Source organism: Macaca thibetana, chromosome 13 (assembly GCF_024542745.1).
Source record: "Macaca thibetana thibetana isolate TM-01 chromosome 13, ASM2454274v1, whole genome shotgun sequence".
NCBI classification, from domain to species: Eukaryota; Metazoa; Chordata; class Mammalia; order Primates; family Cercopithecidae; genus Macaca; species Macaca thibetana.
In genome coordinates this window covers 96,768,202-96,786,468 of record NC_065590.1, presented here as the reverse complement: position 1 = coordinate 96,786,468, position 18,267 = coordinate 96,768,202, and the positions used below count along the sequence as shown (strand labels likewise).

The following is an 18,267-nucleotide window of genomic DNA, read 5'->3' as shown; positions in this document are numbered from 1 at the left end:
CCGTGGAGGAGGAGTGGAAGGAGGGATTCGAGCTCTCCCCTAGAGACGCCGGAAAGACAGTTTTGTCTCAGGCTCATACGATCGCCCAGCTCCAGATTTCTGACTGTTTCTGTGGTTACCTTTCTTCGGGGATGTTTGGGGCGGGAGGTGGGTGTGTGTGTATATTTGCTCTTCTGAAGCCGTTTTTCCGGAGCTCCTGGTGGGGATGGGGGTGCTCTGTCCCTGGTTCCTCTGAGGCCGGTGCAGGGGATGGAGGATGCCCCCCTCCCCGAGAGCCAGGAGGCGCCGACCCTGGGCAGGAGATGCCAGTCCGGCGCCTCTCCTGCGTGGAGCCCGAAGACCACAGATGTCTGGAAGGGAGGAACTCAGGAAGCCCGCCTCTGCTCCCTTCCGTGGTTAGGCGGGGAAACCGAGGCTGAGGCAGCCCAATGGAGTTGCCTAAACGGCCTGGGGAGTCACTGGAGGTAACCAGAGCCGGAGCCAGGTTTCCCACTCCAGGCTCGGGGCTCTCCCCCGTACAGGCGTGGGAAGGGGTGCGAGCTGCACGCGGGGCTGGGGCTGGGGCTGGGGGTGCGGGGCCGAGGCGACTCGGCTCTTCTCCTTCCTAGGCCGCCCGGGCCACTTCCTGCGGGGTGGGGGCGGGGGGCGCGGGCGCAGGACTGGCCCCTCCCGGGCGCCGCCTCTCGGCCTCTCCTATACCCGCAGGCCAGAGGCCAAGGGTTAGGGGAACAGAACCGGTACCCAGCTCCGCCCCTGTCCCGAAAGCCACTGGGGGCTGGGACCCGGCAGGGCCTGGGTTGGGCCACGAGGGCCGAGGAGCAGCGAGGGGCAGCGGCTGCGAGAGCCGAGCCGGACGCAGAAGGTCCGGCAGGGGGCGTGGAGGGAGCGGGGCCCGGAGGGGGCGGGGCCGCAGGAAACTTGAGCGCCCGCCTCAGGCCGCGCGCCCCGCCCCGGCCCCCGCCTCCGGGTCCCGCCTTCGCGTCCCTTCCTTCCCGGAGCTGGCAGGCGGGCAGCTGCGGCGGCGGGCAGCGGACGGGCGCACTGGCGGGCGCCTCCACCTTGCTCCCTCCCTGGCTGCCGGCTTCCTTTTGTCTTTCTGGGCGGCGATGAGCGCAGGGCCGGCGCAGCAGCTGCGGGCGCACAGAGGCCCGCGCTCCTAGTCACTCCTCCCCGCCTCGGCGCGCTCGTTCCGGGCAGCGGCCCGGGCCGGCTGCGGCCGCCGCCGGCGCCGAACTTGGACTCGGGAAGCCGGCAGACCGCGTCCTGAGCCGGAGCAGGTAGGGAAGGGGCGGGCTGCGGGCTGCGGGCTGCTGGCTGCTGGCGTGTGCACCGGGCGTGTGCACCCGGCTTGTGCACCGGCGAGCGCTGCGATCCGGCTCTTTGCGTGTATGTTTGTGCGCGCGCGTGTATGTCCGGGGGTGCCCGCGTTTCTCTGCGCGGTGGAGTCGTGGGTGACGGCGGACGGTTGTGTGTCTTTCGAATAGCGTGTACTCGTGGGCATCCGTGTGTGCCTTAGGTGTGCACATTTTGGACTGCGTTTGTGGAATTGTGTGTTGGGGCAGTTGCTGGTGGGGAGCGGTGCCTGGCGGGTGTAGTGTGTGAGCAGCTGTGCGCAGAGCAGGGTGGCGGGGTGGGCGTGGGCGGTGCAGCCCCATGTGCAGAGCCCCCTGTCCCTGCTGGTCGGCGCAATGCTTAGCTTTTGAGCCTCGAGGACAGCTGGGATCCGACGGGGCAAGCGCGGGCCTTGCAGGCAAGCTGGGCCAGCCTCTCAGGGGGACAGGTCCGTGCGGCCCACGTGGGTCGCCTGTGAGCTTCTGCCAAGGGTGGGGGCCCACGCCGAGGCGATCCGCTCGTTCCTCCCAGGGCCATGGGGCGACGAGGAGAGCTTTGGCCTCCCCGTGACCCGCACTGCGACCTGGGCCAGACGCGCCACCTTCCCTGGTCGCGGTTTGCTTCTCTTTCAAATGAGGACAGCTCCTCCCTCGGGGGCTGTGGTGACAGGTGAAATGAGAACGCACTGAAGACAGCTCTTGGCCCAATGCCCGGCACACAGTAGGTGCTGTGTTCATTGGATTAGTGTCTCCTGTTTAAAACCTTTTTTTTTTCCTTTATCGTGGGTGGGGCCTTGCATTTCCCCCGGGCGTGTTTGTGCCTCTCCCTGGCCCTAACTTAACCGCGAAGCACCGACATTCGAGAAAGTTTAGCTGCCAGCTGCGCTGCCTCTTGCCGCACCTCCCGGGCGGCGCCGGCTCCGCGAATGCCCGAGAGCGCCGCGCGGGGCGCCGACCCTGCCCCAGCCCCCAGGCTCCCGCGCGAGTGTGGGGGTCCCTCTCCTGGCCGAGAGACAGCGATTGCCGAGTTGAGAGACCTTTGGTTCAACAAGTGCCTAGTCCGGGAGGATGCAGCTCAGCCCGTGGAGTCCGAGAGCCACGGCGTGAAATTGGCGCTTCCTGCACACGCAGTTCTCGGGCTCCCGGGGTATCCTGGCCGCCAAAGGCCACCCCTTTCCTCCCGACTGACCCCAATTCCACCAGAGGAGGATGTTTGCCAGGACACCAAGTCCAGCTGCGGGCCTTGGCATTAGACAACCCCCAGCCCCAGCCCCTGCCATCCCTGCTCCCTTGCAGCCAGCCTCATGCCCGGGGCCCACGTGGGAACCCTCCTTCTAGTCCCATACCTTAATTTAAAACGTTTACTTTTGAAACCTGCTATTCGTAAAATTGAACCGCAGTGAACGAGCACCCAGCTTATACCACGAGTCACTCTCTGGAGAGTCCTGGCGGCTCGGCGCTGGCTGGACGCAGCAAGGCCAGCTCCTGGGGCCGGGTGCCCTCGGCCAGAGCGAGCGATATTCTTTCCCTTCATCGCCCTAGTGTCTTTCTCTCTGGAAAAAAAAAAAAAAAAAAAAAAAATCGCCTTTAACCAAGGGAGCCACAGATCTCGCCAGTGCAGGAGGCAATCATAATGGAGCGCCAGCATGAGATTGGGCTGAGGAGGGGGCGGCATGGGCGGCCTTTGGTATGGATGCGCTTCCCAAGTGTCAGGTGCTACGTGGTGGTGTTCCCAGAGAGGCGGACTGCTTTGCGGGCTCTTAGGAGCCAGGAACAGAAACCTGGTCCAGTTCCTTTGGTTTCCCTCGGCCGGGACTGAAGCCCTGCAGTCCTAGCCATGGCAGGCCAGGGGGATGCGATTAGCTAATTTTCTCATTTTTCATCCTGACTTGGTGACAGGAGCACACTTAGAATGCACCCTGTTTTCTGTTTCATGAATTGATTTTATATCCTACAGGAGAAAAGGGCTTTTGGTGTGAATCCTAGTCTTTCCTCGTAATCAGATTCCATACTAATATTAAAAAAAAATCAGTCTGGCTTTCTCAGCTCAGAAGACAGACCAAAACCCAGGTTTTTGTTTTGTTTTGTTTTCATTTTTTTCTAGTTAAAGCCAGCCCTTTGTCTCAAGCAAGCCAGTGTTTTGGCCTTAGATCTATTTCTGTTTCACTTTTGAAAGCGCCTGTAATTACTGAGCTCTTGAGGTTTTATTGGATAATGTGGCAAAGGGAAGGCCCTGGGGCCCTGCCTCTCCCTTGTGGTGGGATGTGGTGCCACGGTGCCACGTTCTAGCCTTGCCTGCTCCCTCTGCGTTCCACTTTTATGCTGTTTTTAAGGTGGAACATAAATGTCAATGTGTGATAACAATTTGGGAGACTTTGTCTTTGGAATCCAATAAATGGAAGGACTTTTGACCTGTGGAGAAACCAGAAGTCAAAACCCCAGAAGAACAGAGATTTGCCCAAACTCCAGCCAATGACCCATTTTTTTCCAGCAAGCCCTCCTAGAGATAGATTCTAAGTGAAATACAAGAATGTGGACACACTCCATCCCCTTTCTGGCCACAGTACTGTGCAGAATTAGAAGTGCCGTCTATGGAAGGACAAGGACAGGACTTCCCTTGGTGCATGCACCCCAGCCATGAGCCGCATACTCACCTAGCACCATTTCACCCTGGAGCTGTTTCTCCTGTTGAAGAGCTGGTGCTCACACCCCCTACCTTCAGGGCTCTGCAAGCACAGTTCCAAGGACTGCAGCGCGGGTACAGTGCGTGCCCTGCTGAGTGTGCGTCAGAGCAGTTGTCTCCCGGCGACACTTGTTCTGAGACCCTTTTTGCTACTCTTAGGTGGTAGAGTACCACGCTCACTCATGAACCAGTGATAATCCAGGGTACTAACAGGGGGCCCCAGAGTTTATTTGGCACTGAAGATTAAGCTACTTGGCAGCTGAATTTTTATGTAGATTGGGGTTAGGTTTGTACTAAAATTTTGCATTCCAGCAAGCCCTAAACCATGCTTGTTCATTGTGGGATAATGCACTCAATTGATGAGTTGCCAGCCCAGGATTGATGGAGGATTATGTGTATTCTGTTAATTTGTCAGCACCTGATGTCATTGTGCTGGGGGTTGGGGGAGGCATGTTTGGAGTTAGGATGAGCAGACACGTGTAGATTTTCATCATGCTCTACGTTGGGGCTCCCTGCTCTCCTATAGTAGTAGTGGGTTTCTATGTCGTTCTTATGTCCTCAGGTAAAGCTGCACATCTGTGAATGTCATGGAGCTCTTGTTCTTTTCCCGTTAGATTGAGTTTCTAATCTGGGAATGACAGAGGGTGGCTGTTTATGGAGACAGCAGCATGCGCTTAGGGGCTCTTTTGGCGCCCGTTACCCTGTGGAAAAAAGGTTTCTTCAAATCACTTTCTACAAAGAATAAAAAATGGTTGGAATCCAGTGGTGCAGATTGTAATATGACTTCAGGTAATCAATACAGTTTGACAGGTGGAACATTTCTTAGGTGCTGATGAACGGGGTGCAAGTCTCAAGATTTTTTTTTTTAATCATCTGAAAAAGCACAGTAAATCCTTTAAAGAGCCCTACCTTGGCCATGTCGTTTCAAGTAAAACTGAATTTCAGAGGCAAAGCTTCACAGCGGAGGCATGACTAACTAGAGAAGTCCTTCCCAGAGACCTCCTCTTTCTTCCTGTTGCTACCCTCCATTGCCAGCAGCAGGGCAGGAAAGATGACTTCTTGGGACTGTGTGCCTTTACCTTAATAAGCAAGTGCACCCTGAATACTTGCTAATCCCGCAGCTGGGTTTTCTGGGTCTTTGGACCTTTTTGGTACTTGAGGTACTACCCAAGTTGGCAGGAAGCCAGGAGCCTGGGGGTGGAGGTGCCTTAGCCCACCTGTGGCATGAGACAAGAAGTCTTCTTCAGCAAGGGAGGGGTCTCTGACCCTTGGCTAATAAAACTCAGGATTATTAAATATGTACTGCATGGATAAGTTTGCTGTGACCCTGAAAAAAAGAGGAAGGCTTTTGAGTGTTGCGTGGTTCTCCTCTTGGAAGTCTTCCCAGGTTTCGCCTCAGTACTCTCTTGTCCTAGCTTAAATCTTTCCTTGCTCTGTGTCCCCTTAGGCAAGTGACGTCTCCCCTTAGGCAGGCATGATATTAAGTGCATCTCTAGAGGATATTTCCTTCCACCTGCCCAGGTGCACTGGCTGAACTCACCTGTGCCCACATCTGTGCATTTGCAGGCGATACAGATATACACCTGAGCTGTCCCCCTGAGCTGCAGACCCAACACTGGGTGTGGGCTCTGAGCTATTCCACATCAAAGCAGAGCCGAGGACACATCTCCCTTGCTGAAGCTGTGTCTCCTACCTATTATGGTCAACACGTCTCATCTACTCATTTGTTACAGCTAGAAATCTCTGGAGAGTTTTGGAGCTCTTTCCCCATCTTCACTTTGCCGTCTAATCGGGTCAGCCCTCTTTGAGGGCTCATACTCACTCTTCCTGTACAGCAGAGCCTTATCTACCCTTGGCCCAGAGCATGCTTCCAGTTCCTTCACTCCAGCCATGCAGGTAGCACTTCACGGTTTAAAACACAGATTTCATCATCTCACTCTCTTCTGCCTCCCCAACCTCGCCAAGGTTTATTCTCTTACACGGTAAGTGCTTCTGATACCTACTGTGTGCCTTGTGCCAAGCTGGGGTCTGAGAAGGTTGGGCCCAGGCATCCTCCCTACCTGTGCAGAGTTTAAGGTCTTGGGCTGGGGGTTGTGTGTGGGGGACCTATCAAATAACACCAAGGGGCTTGAAGTGCTACGGAGGGGAGCTCCTACCCCGGTATAGGGGACACCCTGGAGAAGCACCCTGTAAGCTGACACCTGGGAGAGTTGGGAGGACGGCGGAGGGGTTGGAGTTGGGGCTGGATTGTTTGATGCCTTTCTTCTCTCCCACCCGGACTTCCTTATCTGCTAAGCTCCTACTCATTTTTGTTTTAATTAATAGGTCTACCAGGATAGAATTCATCTCTCATAAAGTGTGCCTATTCTAAGTGTCCACTTTAAATGATTTTCAGTAAATTTACAGAGTTCACGGCCATCACCACAATCCAGTTCTGGAACATATCCATCACCCCAGAAAGATCCCTCTTTTGTGGAAATTCCCTGTCCCCATCCTCAAGCCCTCAGTCCCCAGAAATTTTCTCTCTGTCTCTAGATTTGCCTTTTCTTTCCATCTGTGTTTTTACTGGTTCGGGCCAAGGGCCGTTTCATTCAGGCCTTCCTGGAGTCTTCCAGTTAGAATCGATCTTTCCCCCAGCATCAGTGGAGTGAGCTGGGTGCTTGACCATCCGCCTGCGAGATGGTGAGCTCTCTTACTGGCCTCTCATGCTTGCACCTGGCACAGCACTGGCACCTAAAGAATACCCAAGGTGTGTTGGCTGGACCAGCTGAAGTTGTGTTCCTCACATTTCTTTTGTATAACTCCTGAGTATCTAGCAGAGTGTTGGGATTAAAAATACAGGGCATGTATTGATGTGTCAGGTGATGTGAGCCCTGCTACATACATACATTAACTTGTTTCATCAAGAACTTTTGAGGCAAATGGCAAAACAAAAACAAAGAAAACAAAAAAACAAAACCCTCTTTTCTAAGCCAGGCACGGTGACTCTTGTCTGTAGTTCCAGCTACTTGGGGGTGCTGAGGTGGGAGGATTGCTTGAAACCAGGGATTTGAGCCTGGGCAATATTGTGAGACCCTGCTTCTTAACAATTTTTTTTTTTTTTGAGATAGAGTCTTGCTCTGTTGCCCAGGCTGGAGTACAGCAGTGTGATCCCAGCTCACTGCAGCCTTGAACTCCTGGGCCCAAGCAATCCCCCTGCCACAGTCTCCTGAGTAGCTAGGACTACAAGTACACACCACCAGGCCTGGCTCATTTTTTAATATTTTGTGGAGATGAGGTCTTGCTATGTTGCCTACACTGGTCTTGAGCTCCTGGGCTCAAATGATCCTCCAGCCTTGGTCTCTCAAAGTGCTGGAATTATAGGTGTGAACCACTGTGCCCAGTCCAAGCCATTTTTCTAAATGAAAAAACTGAGGAGGCCCAGAGCAAATAAGTAGCCCAAGGGCATCAGCAGAAAGTGGAAGCATCAAGAATTAAACGAGGTCACTTTCTCTTCCGCCCTTGTTTTGGTAGTAATGATATGCCCTTTTATGGCCTTGCCTGAGCTGGTGTTCAGATTTTCCTGTACGAGTCTTGTCATCCCTTCTGAAGCCATGGAAGTCCCTTCTAGGGCATGAGTGCTGTGTGACACGTGCTCACACAGTGTTGCCCCAGTACCTGCCTAGTCCACAATCGAACAGGGAGAGATGGTTCAAGCAATGTGTGTGTGCGGAGAGGTCTCCTGGCAAATAGAAGGGGCTGGGGGAGGGTGTTGAATGCAGTGGTACCGCGGACTTGGGTGGCTTGGTGCATTTCAGTTTTTTGAATGCATTTCTGATGCATTTCTCTCCTTGGATCATTTTCGTTCTTTAAGGAAGAGAGCAGAGGATGAGATGCCATTTGACAGATGCGCAAACCAAGATGCAGAAATTGTATACCCATTGTACGCTAGGTAGATCACAAATGACCATTCTCTCCCGTGGTTGTAGAGAACTCTCACGGTGGACAGAAACCGTGAAAGAAATTGTGGTGGAAAGAACCAAGACATTCTTGGATCAAGGTATTAGACCCTCATTTGCAAAATACCTTGGGGGAAAGATCAGGGACACTGAGGTTTGAATTGTAGTCTTTGCTCTGTTGTTTATTGGCTGGTGATGTTCTCTGAGTCTGTTTGCTTATGTGCAGAAAGAGGTTCTAGGCGCAGCTCGGACATAGACGGGAACGCAGATGTGAGTAGCCAGGTGAGTCTGGCTGGTCACGTGTGGAATAAGTGGTGGTGGTTGCCGTTAACTCTTTAAACATTCTTGGATCTAGTGCCTCCTCTGCCACTGAGTACAGAATTCCTTTTCAAATTCAGGCTTATGAGGCATGTTTTGATCCAGGCTGTCATAGCAAGGCGTTTGATGCTGGAGTCTGTGATTGCTGTGTGTGTGGAGGCTTCCAGAAGGCAGCCAGTGCTGGTTACTGCTTGGAGTTTGGGGAGCCGCCATTTTGGATTGTCCCAGCCTCATGCCTTCTGAGAAGCATCTCTCAGGGTCCCTGATGCACCTATAGAGACCCTGAGCTTGGTGGTGGGGGCTGCATAGAGAGAGCTGTAGGTTGTTCCTCAAGCATAGCGAGGCCCAGAGCTGGTGGTCCCCTCCCTCTGTGAGTATGTGCAGAGCACGGATCGGGTCTGGGAGCATTCGTGCTGGCAGGCCTGAGGAAGACTGCTGGGCATACTCGCAGAGCCTCAGTTCCGTACAGCGGTGTGTATCTACTGCAGTGCTCTTTTTCTCTGGCAGCAAAATGCTCAGCTCTCTGCCTTCTTTCTGTGCATTTAGCAGACGTTTCCAGAAAGCAGAATTGATGACAGCCCCCACTCCTCCCTTTCACTCCCATTTTTCTATTTGCTGCCCTGTAATCAATTTTTGGGGAGAAGTGAGAACCTCTCAGAATCGATCACCTATGTTGAAAAAAATCATTTTCAACATCATGCAGTTTTCCGTATTTACTGTGTGTGGCTCGAGACAGTCCTGGCAGAGTGAGTGTGGGATGTGGGAGGTCCAGAAAAGCCCCCAGCTTCAGGGGCTGAGACAGAGCCGTGGGTGGCAGAACTGGTTGTCCCCCCACCCCCCAATTTTTCGGCAGTGGTTGGGGTGTGCTTTATTAGAAACTCTTCAGTCGTGCAGTGTGGAGCCCATGCTGGTGACGCAGCTTGGATGCCTGGCAGGGGCTTAGCCTCCAGGGGTGGGACATGAGATGTGGCTGCCGTGGCTTCTCTGGGTTTCTTCTTCCCAGCCAGTAAAGGTAGACACAGGCTTCTGGCAGGTGCTAAGGCCCTGCTTGCCTTCATGCTGTAATGTTGGCAGGTACAATTCATTCTTATTTCTTAGGGGTTGGTTTTCCCTCTTCTTTCTGAAGACATCCAGGGATAAAGAATTGCTGCTTTTATGAGCGTATGTTCTTGGTGATATGCTGTCACCTTATCTTAAAACAATATGGCCTGGCCGATTATTCTCAGAGCTCATTGTAAGGTGAAAGGTTATGCATTTGAGAATTATTTTCACAGTGTGGGTGGGAGTGGGGGGAGAAGATGTAGAGCACAGGTAAGGAATTCCACGTTTTGGGGCCAGGGATCCCCAACAGTGTAATAGGCTCACTGTGGCCCATAGCTCCTTCCCCCTGTGGTTTGTGCTGGGCCAGTTGCTGGCTCCCCAAAACCATTATCACCATTATCATTATCACTATCATATCTATTATCACTGTCATCATCACCTTTCTCCATCACCACCACCATCACCATCACCATCATCACTGTTATCACCATTCATCATCACCATCATCATCACTATCATATCCATCACCATCACCATCATTATCACTGTCATCATCACCACTCTCCATCCCCATCATCATCATCATCATCATCATCACTGTCATCCCCATCCCCATCATCATCATCACCACCATCATCATTGCTGTCACCATCATCATTCATCATCCATCACCACTGTCATCATCACCCTGTCATCACCATCGTCATCACCATCACCATCACTGTCATCACCATCACCACCACCATCATCACCATCACCATCATCATCACCATCACCATCATCATCACCATCACCATCACTATCATCACCATCACCGTCATCATCACTGTCATCATCACCATCACTGTCATCACCATCACCACCACCATCACCACCACCATCATCATCACCATCACCATCACTATCATCACCATCACCATCATCACCATCACCATCATCATCACTGTCATCATCACCATCACCATCACTGTCATCACCATCACCTTCACCATCACCATCACCATCATCATCACTGTCATCATCACCATCACTGTCATCACCATCACCACCACCATCACCATCACCATCATCACTGTTATCACCACTCATCATCACTATCATCATCATCACCATCATCACTGTTATCATCACCATTCATCATCACCATCATCATCACTATCATATCCATCACCATCACCATCATTATCACTGTCATCATCACCACTCTCCATCACCATCACTATCATCATCATCACTGTCATCCCCATCATCATCACCATCACCATCACTGTCATCACTGTCATCACCATCATCATCACTATCATTGTCGTCACCATCACCACCACCATCATCACCATCACACATCATCACCACGGTCATCATCACCATTCACCATCACTATCATCGCTGTCATTATCACTATCGTCATCATCACCACCACCACCACCATCATCATTGTCATTCCCATCCTCATCACGATCCCCATCACTATCACTGTCATCACCATCACCACCATTGCCATCACCATCATCATCACTGTCACCATCACCATTCACCATCACTATCATTGCTGTCATTATCACCATCGTCATCACCACCACCACCACCATCATCATCATTACTGTCATCTCTATCCCCATGATCATCACCATCACCACCATCGCCATCACTGTCACCAACATCATGGTGCTTCTCAACCTTTGGGCTGCTTTGGACTGTGCTTCACATGGTGCATTCCTGGTGAGTTAGCTGTTCTTTGGGGGTTTTCTACTGTTGGTCTGGTAATTAGGGTAGTCAGGACAGGATGAGTATAGGCATAGAGAACCCACGTGGATGATGGTGGAGTGTGATTCTTCTGAAAGGATCTCCATGAGAATCACTGATCTAGAAGATTCTGGGAGAATCTCATGTATTCCTTCAGGCCCAGGAGTAAGCCAGTGTTACCTGCTCTGTGAAGCTCTCCTTTGTCCCTCCAGGGAGGACAAATTATTCTAGCTGGAGCCTGACTTTACTGCTTGTCCACCTCTCCCAGGGTGGTAGGCCACTTTAGGTAGGACCCTGTGGATTTCTCCTTGGTGACCCCCACATTCCTGGCACAGAGCCTGGAACAGAACACAATGTCTACCCAGATTTGCGACTGAACCACTCCGCAATTCCTTAACTGTAGGATGGCGGCTGCCTTCATTAAAATCTTAACACCTTGCCTGACGGCTGGTTTTGCAGGTCTGAGTAGCGAGGTCAGGGCACTGCTAGTGTTTCCTATGTTTGTCATCAATTGGTGAGAGTTTGTTTTATGCATTTGTTAAAACTGTGGGACAGTGGTCTGGAAGCCAACAAGGCTTGAGGGTTGGCAGAATGACTCCCGTCTCGTCACTGATGTCTGGCTTTGACTTGGCATGGGGGACATTGCCTCTCCAGATCTCAGTTCCCTTGTTTGACAAATGGGGCTTAGGGTTGAACAGCCTCTAAATCCTCTGTCAGCTCTGCAATTCAGGAAAGATGTTTAAAAATGCATACTTGCAGGCCGGGCGCGGTGGCTCACGCCTGTAGTCCCAGCACTTTGGGAGGCTGAGGTGGGTGGATCACGAGGTCAGGAGATCGAGACCATCCTGGTTAACACGGTGAAACCCCATCTCTACTAAAAATACAAAAAAAATGTAGCCGGGCATGGTGGCAGGCATCTGTAGTCCCAGCTACTCGGGAAGCTGAGGCAGGAGAATGGCGTGAACCCGGGAGGTGGAGCTTGTAGTGAGCAGAGATTCTACCACTGCACTCCAGCCCGGGGGACAGAGCGAGACTCCATCTAAAAAAAAAAAATGCATACTTGCATTATAGGTACATCCAACATAGAGCAAAGAGAATTTTCCTAGCTAAATTGACAGCAAAAAAGTGAAACCTCTTGGGCTGGGCTCGGTGGCTCATGCCTGTAATTCCAGCACTTAGGGATGCTGAGGCGGGCAAATTATGAGGTCAGGAGTTCAACACCAGCCTGGCCAACATGGTGAAACCCCAGCTCTACTAAAAGTATAAAAATTAGCTGGGCGTGGTGGCAGGCGCCTGTAATCCCAGCTACTCGGGAAGCTGAGGTGGGAGAATTGCTTCAACCCGGGAGGCAGAGGTTGCAGTGAGCTGAGAGATCTGCACCACTGCACTCCAGCCTGGGTGACAGAGCAAGACTCCGTCTCAGGGAAAAAAAAAAAAGAAAAAAAAAGAAACCTCTTACAATATGCAGGCATCTTAGCAACTGCCATCTTAAGAGGCAGCGTTATGATTCCGAAGAAACTGATAACATTGAGGAACGCCTTTGTGGAGCACAGATTAGGAGAGATTGGTGTGGGGCTGCGGGGGTGGCAGGAAGATATTAAGGTTGGAAGTTAGGGAGGTGAGCTCTGTGGGTTGGTTTCATGCACCCAGCTCACCATTCAACCTTTCCTGTTAACTTCCTATATTAAGAAGGCTGAGATTAAGAAGACAGGGACTCATGGCGTAAGTGGGAGACAGACACAGAGGTGAGTGACCGCAGTGGGATATTCACTGTGGGAGCATTGAAGAAGGTTGGCAGTCAGCTAGGTTCTTAGGCTGTAGATTGGGTGCCTTATTTAGAAGCTGTTTACTGTTCCCTTAAGAGGATGCTCTAGCAAGAAAAACCACTGCCAGAGTTGTTGCTTTCCTCATTATAATGATGTCTTTACGTTCTTCTCAGGAGGTGATAGTACTGATTACGTAAGAAACTGGTCAGCCAAACTTCTTAACTAATTGTGAATTAGAGAGTAGTCAGAAGTAGGGAGTATTATAGACACAAGTAATTGTATTATTTTCAGACAGAAGTATATATAGTAATGTAAACTACTGACCAGATTTTGCTTCAAATTGGTTTTTTTTAATGAATTGCTAAGAATTATTTGAAATTAGCACATTGGCGGTAGGAGAATAGTAGATATTAGATAGATTAGTCTAGGATAGTAGGTGATAGATAGTAGGTATAAAGAGACTGAAAATCAGCTGTTTAAAAATTTCTCCCAAATGTGGGGCTGGGAAGCAAGATGAAGAATTATGCACACAGTTTCATTTCATTTATGTTTGGAGGGGGAAGAAAGTCAGAGAAAATAGATGGGAAGGAAATATATCCAAATGTTAACAGTGGTTGTAGTCCATGGGATCATGGTCTTTCTTGCTTCTTCATGTTTTGCCACATTCTAAATTTTCACCAGTGGGCATTTATTATTTTTGCAATTAGACAGAAAAAAGGCTCCAGGAGGAACTCCAAATACCCAGCCTTTGTTTACCCTCTTAATTTGCATAGCAAACTTTCTTGTTATGGTCAGACTGGCTGGAATCCATAATTTCCATACTTGTGATTATTTAAATTAATGGAAATGTAGCGTAATCCCTTATTAAAATGTGTTCGCTGCATTGAAATTCAACACTGAGCAAATCTGTTACCTAGGACATAAAGAAAAACATGCAGTCCACGTGAGGTGGCTGACGCCTGTACTCCCAGCACTTTGGGAGACTGAGGCAGGCGGATCACCTGAGGTCAGGAGGTCGAGACCAGCCTGGCCAACATGGTGAAACCCCATCTCTACTAAAAATACAAATATTAGCTGGGCATGGTGGCTCACGCCTATAGTCCCAGCTACTGGGGAGGCTGACACACGAGAATTGCTTGAACCCAGGCAGTGGAGGTTGCAGTGACCTGAGATCAGGCCACTGCACTCCAGCCTGGGCAACAGAGTGAGACTTGCTCTCAAAAAAAAAAAAAAAAAAAAAACAACAACAACAAAACATCCAGAGTCTTCCAGGAAATTCACCATTTCAGTGTGGCATAGTGTAGAGTTTGTTTATTATCTAGAATATGGTTTTTCTTTTTTGTGTTCTTGAACTTGGGCATTCACTTCGTTTGTTGACCTGGAAGGAGCCATCTCGGCACTTGCTGTTTGAACCTTGGGTATTTTAATGAAGTGGTTTGATGTCCTGGTACCACCAGACCCTGCTGTCGCTTTTCGCAGCCCTTGCTTTTCCAGGAATAATCTCCTTACTATTTGTCTGTCATTCTAATATGTTTCAGCTCCCTTTTTGAAAATAACTTTTTCTGCTCCCCTTCCCTGCCCGTTCTTCATGACCCCCAGAGAATGGGCCTGCTGGTCTCCAGCCCCTGTGAATTGGAAGACTCCTGGCGGAGATCCTTCTTTCTCTCTCTGTGACTCAGACTGTTGACGCTGGGTTGACCATATTTCTTTGCTGGCGGGTAAGCAGGGCCACCTCAGCCCTCGTGAGGGCCATTCCTGACTTTCAATGGCTTCCCTCCAAAGGCTTCTCAGGCTGTTACTCCCCATTGCTTTTCAGAGGTTTAATCTGTCTGAGTCCCGGATATTGAGTCAGTAGTGGAAAGTTATGAAGATGAGGCCAGCCATCAGAAAAATTGGCTAATATGAAAGATTAATTTCAGGGTGAACAAAGGAGAGGGATGCTGGGGCCGGGCTGCCTCCCCAGGCAAATCACATCACTGTAAAATCCGAGAAACCAGAGGTTGCCTTTGCTACTCACTCAGTAGCTGCTTGCTGTTTCTTGGATTAGATATTGAAAGAATCCCATCTTTATAGTCTACTGTTCATATTTATGATCTGGAGAAGAAAATGTAATTTTCAGCAAAATTCTATCATGTCTCGTAAATAATTTCAGGATCTTTACCTATGATACCACATTAAAAAAAAAATAGTATGGCTTCAGCGTTCAGAAATTGCTCTTTTCAAACTCTGGGCCCTCGGGTTATTACAAGATTTAACACAGAGGCAGGAAGCCTGCTCGCCTATCACTGGAGACACGTAGGTTGCTATGGAGACCAGGTGTGTCCCTGCGGTTTCCTGGGTATCTATCCCAGTTGTCCTGGAAAAGAAATCAGCTCACTTTATGTGATATTTCTGCAATAGTGTGTGTGAATTAAGTTTTTCTAAACACAGATCAGATGTTTTTCTTGACTTACAGTGCGATTTCTGACATAATTTTGTCCTTGGTTTTGTTTTGCTTCGTTATGAATCCTACATAACCCTACCTTTTCCTATCAGAAACACTTCCAAGCATCAAGACCCCCTGTCCAAAACAGCAACGACAACTTCCCCAGCAAAATCTCTTAAAGCTAGAGATGCCTGCTTTGGGGTGGATGATGATTACCCCTTAAAATAATTCAACTTTTTTTTTTTTTTTTTTTTTTTGAGACAGGGTCTCAGTCTGCCTCCCAGGCTAGAGTGCAGTGGTGTGATCTCAGCTCACTGCATCCCCCACCTCCCGAGTTCGAGCAATTCTCCTGCCTCAACCTCCTGAGTAGCTGGGAGTACAGGGATGCACCACCACGCCTGGCTCATTGTTGTATTTTTAGTAGAGACGGGGTTTCACCAGGTTGGCCAGGCTTGTCTCGAACTCCTGACCTCAGGTGATCCGCCCGCCTTGGCTTCCCAAAGTGCTGGGATTACAGGTGTGAACCACCGTGCTCGGCCTCAACAATTATTATATATGGTTTGCCAAATCCTGGCCTGGGCACTGGGGATGCAATATAGAGCACGACCATTGGAGGCCCTGCCCTGGCGGAGCTTGCGTTAGGGTCGTGATCCTAGACCACGTGAAGCCCACGAGGGGGCCCTGGGCTGGCCCGTTGCTGGCTCGCATTCACCATCAGCCACAGCTAAACCTTGGGGCCTGGAACCTCTCTTGTTGTCCCCATGGGACGAGTGGGCATATGCCTCGTTGGATGGACGATAACATCGTCTGTTTTGTTTGATGCGTTATTATTCAGTGGCATTTTTCAGAATGGAGAGCAGTGCTTTATCAGTCTGCTTCTGATAATTTCATACACGAAAAAAATCCTATTTATGCATATTCTTGGGTCTCTCCCCATTTCTAAAGGCAGTCACTTGGTGGTTGGCTGTAAAAAGCTCTTTGCACTTCCTAGGACTTGTCAAATATTGACAAATCTTTCTCCTTCCATCTAGTTCAGCACCTGCATCCTTGAACTCACTCAAATAGAGTGTCCCACAATGGCAGCCATTGTAGGCCCCAGGTGGGTTCTACTCCCCCACCCCCGCCCCAGACTCCCCAACCCTAGCTGACACCTGCAGAAGTTACATCTTTGCAGTTATTTCAGGAGCAAAAGGCGGCCACTCTTTTTCTCCCTTCTGTGGGTTTGTGGTCAGCAAGGGTCTGCTGCAGTCCCGGTGCTGGACAGCCTGTTTTGCCCATGCTTGTTAACTGATGGGGTCCTCAGGTGGCCTTGTGACAGGCCTGATAAGGCTGCGCACGGGTGTGGGTAGAGTTGGTGATAGCACTGGACATTGGTGATGTGGAGAAAGTGACAGACCCCAGCCTCCATGTGCAGTCGGTGATGGGCCGGGTGGTCTTGGTTTTCTAGTGGCAAAGGATGCTGTGATCTGAATAAGAAAACAAACCTCAGGCCCCAAGTGCCGTGGGCTTAGAGACTTGAGAGGAGGCGCCTTGCAACTCCATTTGGGAGGGTAAGGGCAGCCAAGAGCTGCTGTCTTGAGACTGACCCACTCCCTTACAGTGTAATGGGTAGTGAATAAACCATCCTTTTTAAAGGAAAATAAATGCCTCTTTATGGAGTCTGTTCCTATCCTGCTACCCTCCCTGAAGCTTGAACAGCACCCACCCGTGCCTTCTCCATGCCAGCCCTTGAGTCTGCTGGGACCACTACCATGCTTTTGTGGACACGGCCTTGTAGCGTCTATATCCTCATCTGTGAAATGGGAATCCCACAGCCTGCGTTTCGCAGGCTGCTTGTAATAGTTGCCATTAATCCTCTTCTAAGCTCTAAAGTGCTGTATCAGTGTAAGGACCATCATCAACATCGTTGTCGTCCTCATCATCAGTCTTTCCATATTCACCTCCTGCTGCCCCGGCACGGGAGGGTCTGAAACTGCAGGTTTCCTTGATGGGTTCCTGGGGCTTCCCTTGTGGAAATTTGAGTTCTGAGCCTTCTGCACTTTTCCATCCTCCAGTCTGGAGTCAACCTGTATTTTTCATTTTCCCTCTGCAAGATGTCAGCCTACAGGAGAGGCCTGGAGCCTTGCAGGGGAACTGGGACCATGTTTGCAACAAGCCCCCGTGCCTGTGGGAGCATGCAGCCTCCTCCGTCTTTTTGTCTGCCAGGCAGGGGAGTAATTTGCTGTTATGTACCGGGCAGCCTGGGAGCTGGACTCTCAGATGAAAAATGCTTGTTCAAGCACAGGCAGCCAGGCGTGGCTCAAATCAGAGCATCGATTTAGCAAGCAGCTCTGCTCAAGCAGCCAGTTGTGTGATCACCTTTTCAGGGGATGATGGGCTGAAGGGCAGGTGGGGTGGGGTGGACAGACTAATACAGGGACCCTGTGTTTGGGAGCCTCTGTTTAAGCGGAGACCAGGCCTGCAGAGAGAATCCCTGGATAGGGAAAGATGCTCTCACATCAGTGGGTTCCACCTGGCCCCTTGGTGGAGCTCCCATTCATTCATTCACTCACTCATTCATTCACATAGTGTCTACTATGTGCCGGTCTCTGTGCTAAGAGAATGATCCAAGAAGGTCTGAAATCCTCAGGGATTCGTTTCCCACCTGACGTATGCCTTGCTAAATGGAGCAGGTCCTGGGCTGCAGGGGACTGACTCCCTGCCGCAGGTCTGGGTCTTGAATTAAGGGAGAAAGACAATGCTCATCTTCTTCTTGGTGCCATCATTTAAGGAGAGGAGTATTTGCTTCCTGCCAACCTGCCTGCCTGGGAGGCCCTCTTGCTCCTGCAGCCCCCTGAGTCCCCCTTGCAGCTCCCAGTCTTGCTTGGGGCTGCGTCCTCCAAGAAGCCTCCTGGGCTAGCTCAGGCAGCCTGCGGAGGCACTACTGGGTCACTGATGCCTGGGCTCCTGTGGCCTGGCTGTCTGCAGGGCATCAGTCCTGGCCTTTCACTTCCCAGACATGAGTCTTATCTCCCCACTTGGT

At 50.8% G+C, this 18,267-nt stretch overlaps 1 protein-coding gene across 2 annotated transcripts in view; it reads left to right on the top strand.

Moving 5' to 3' along the window:
• Positions 1 to 216: 216 nt before the first annotated feature.
• HPCAL1 (hippocalcin like 1) overlaps positions 217 to 18,267 on the top strand; it is a 123,571-nt gene continuing 105,520 nt past the window's right edge. Inside the window, exon 1 of one of the 2 annotated variants that reach the window (XM_050753963.1) lies at positions 217 to 464. The gene's annotated coding sequence lies outside the window, so the exon portion shown is untranslated. Of the gene's footprint in view, positions 465 to 1,007; positions 1,278 to 18,267 lie in introns of those variants that run through there. The other variant, XM_050753961.1, reaches the window with a different exon arrangement.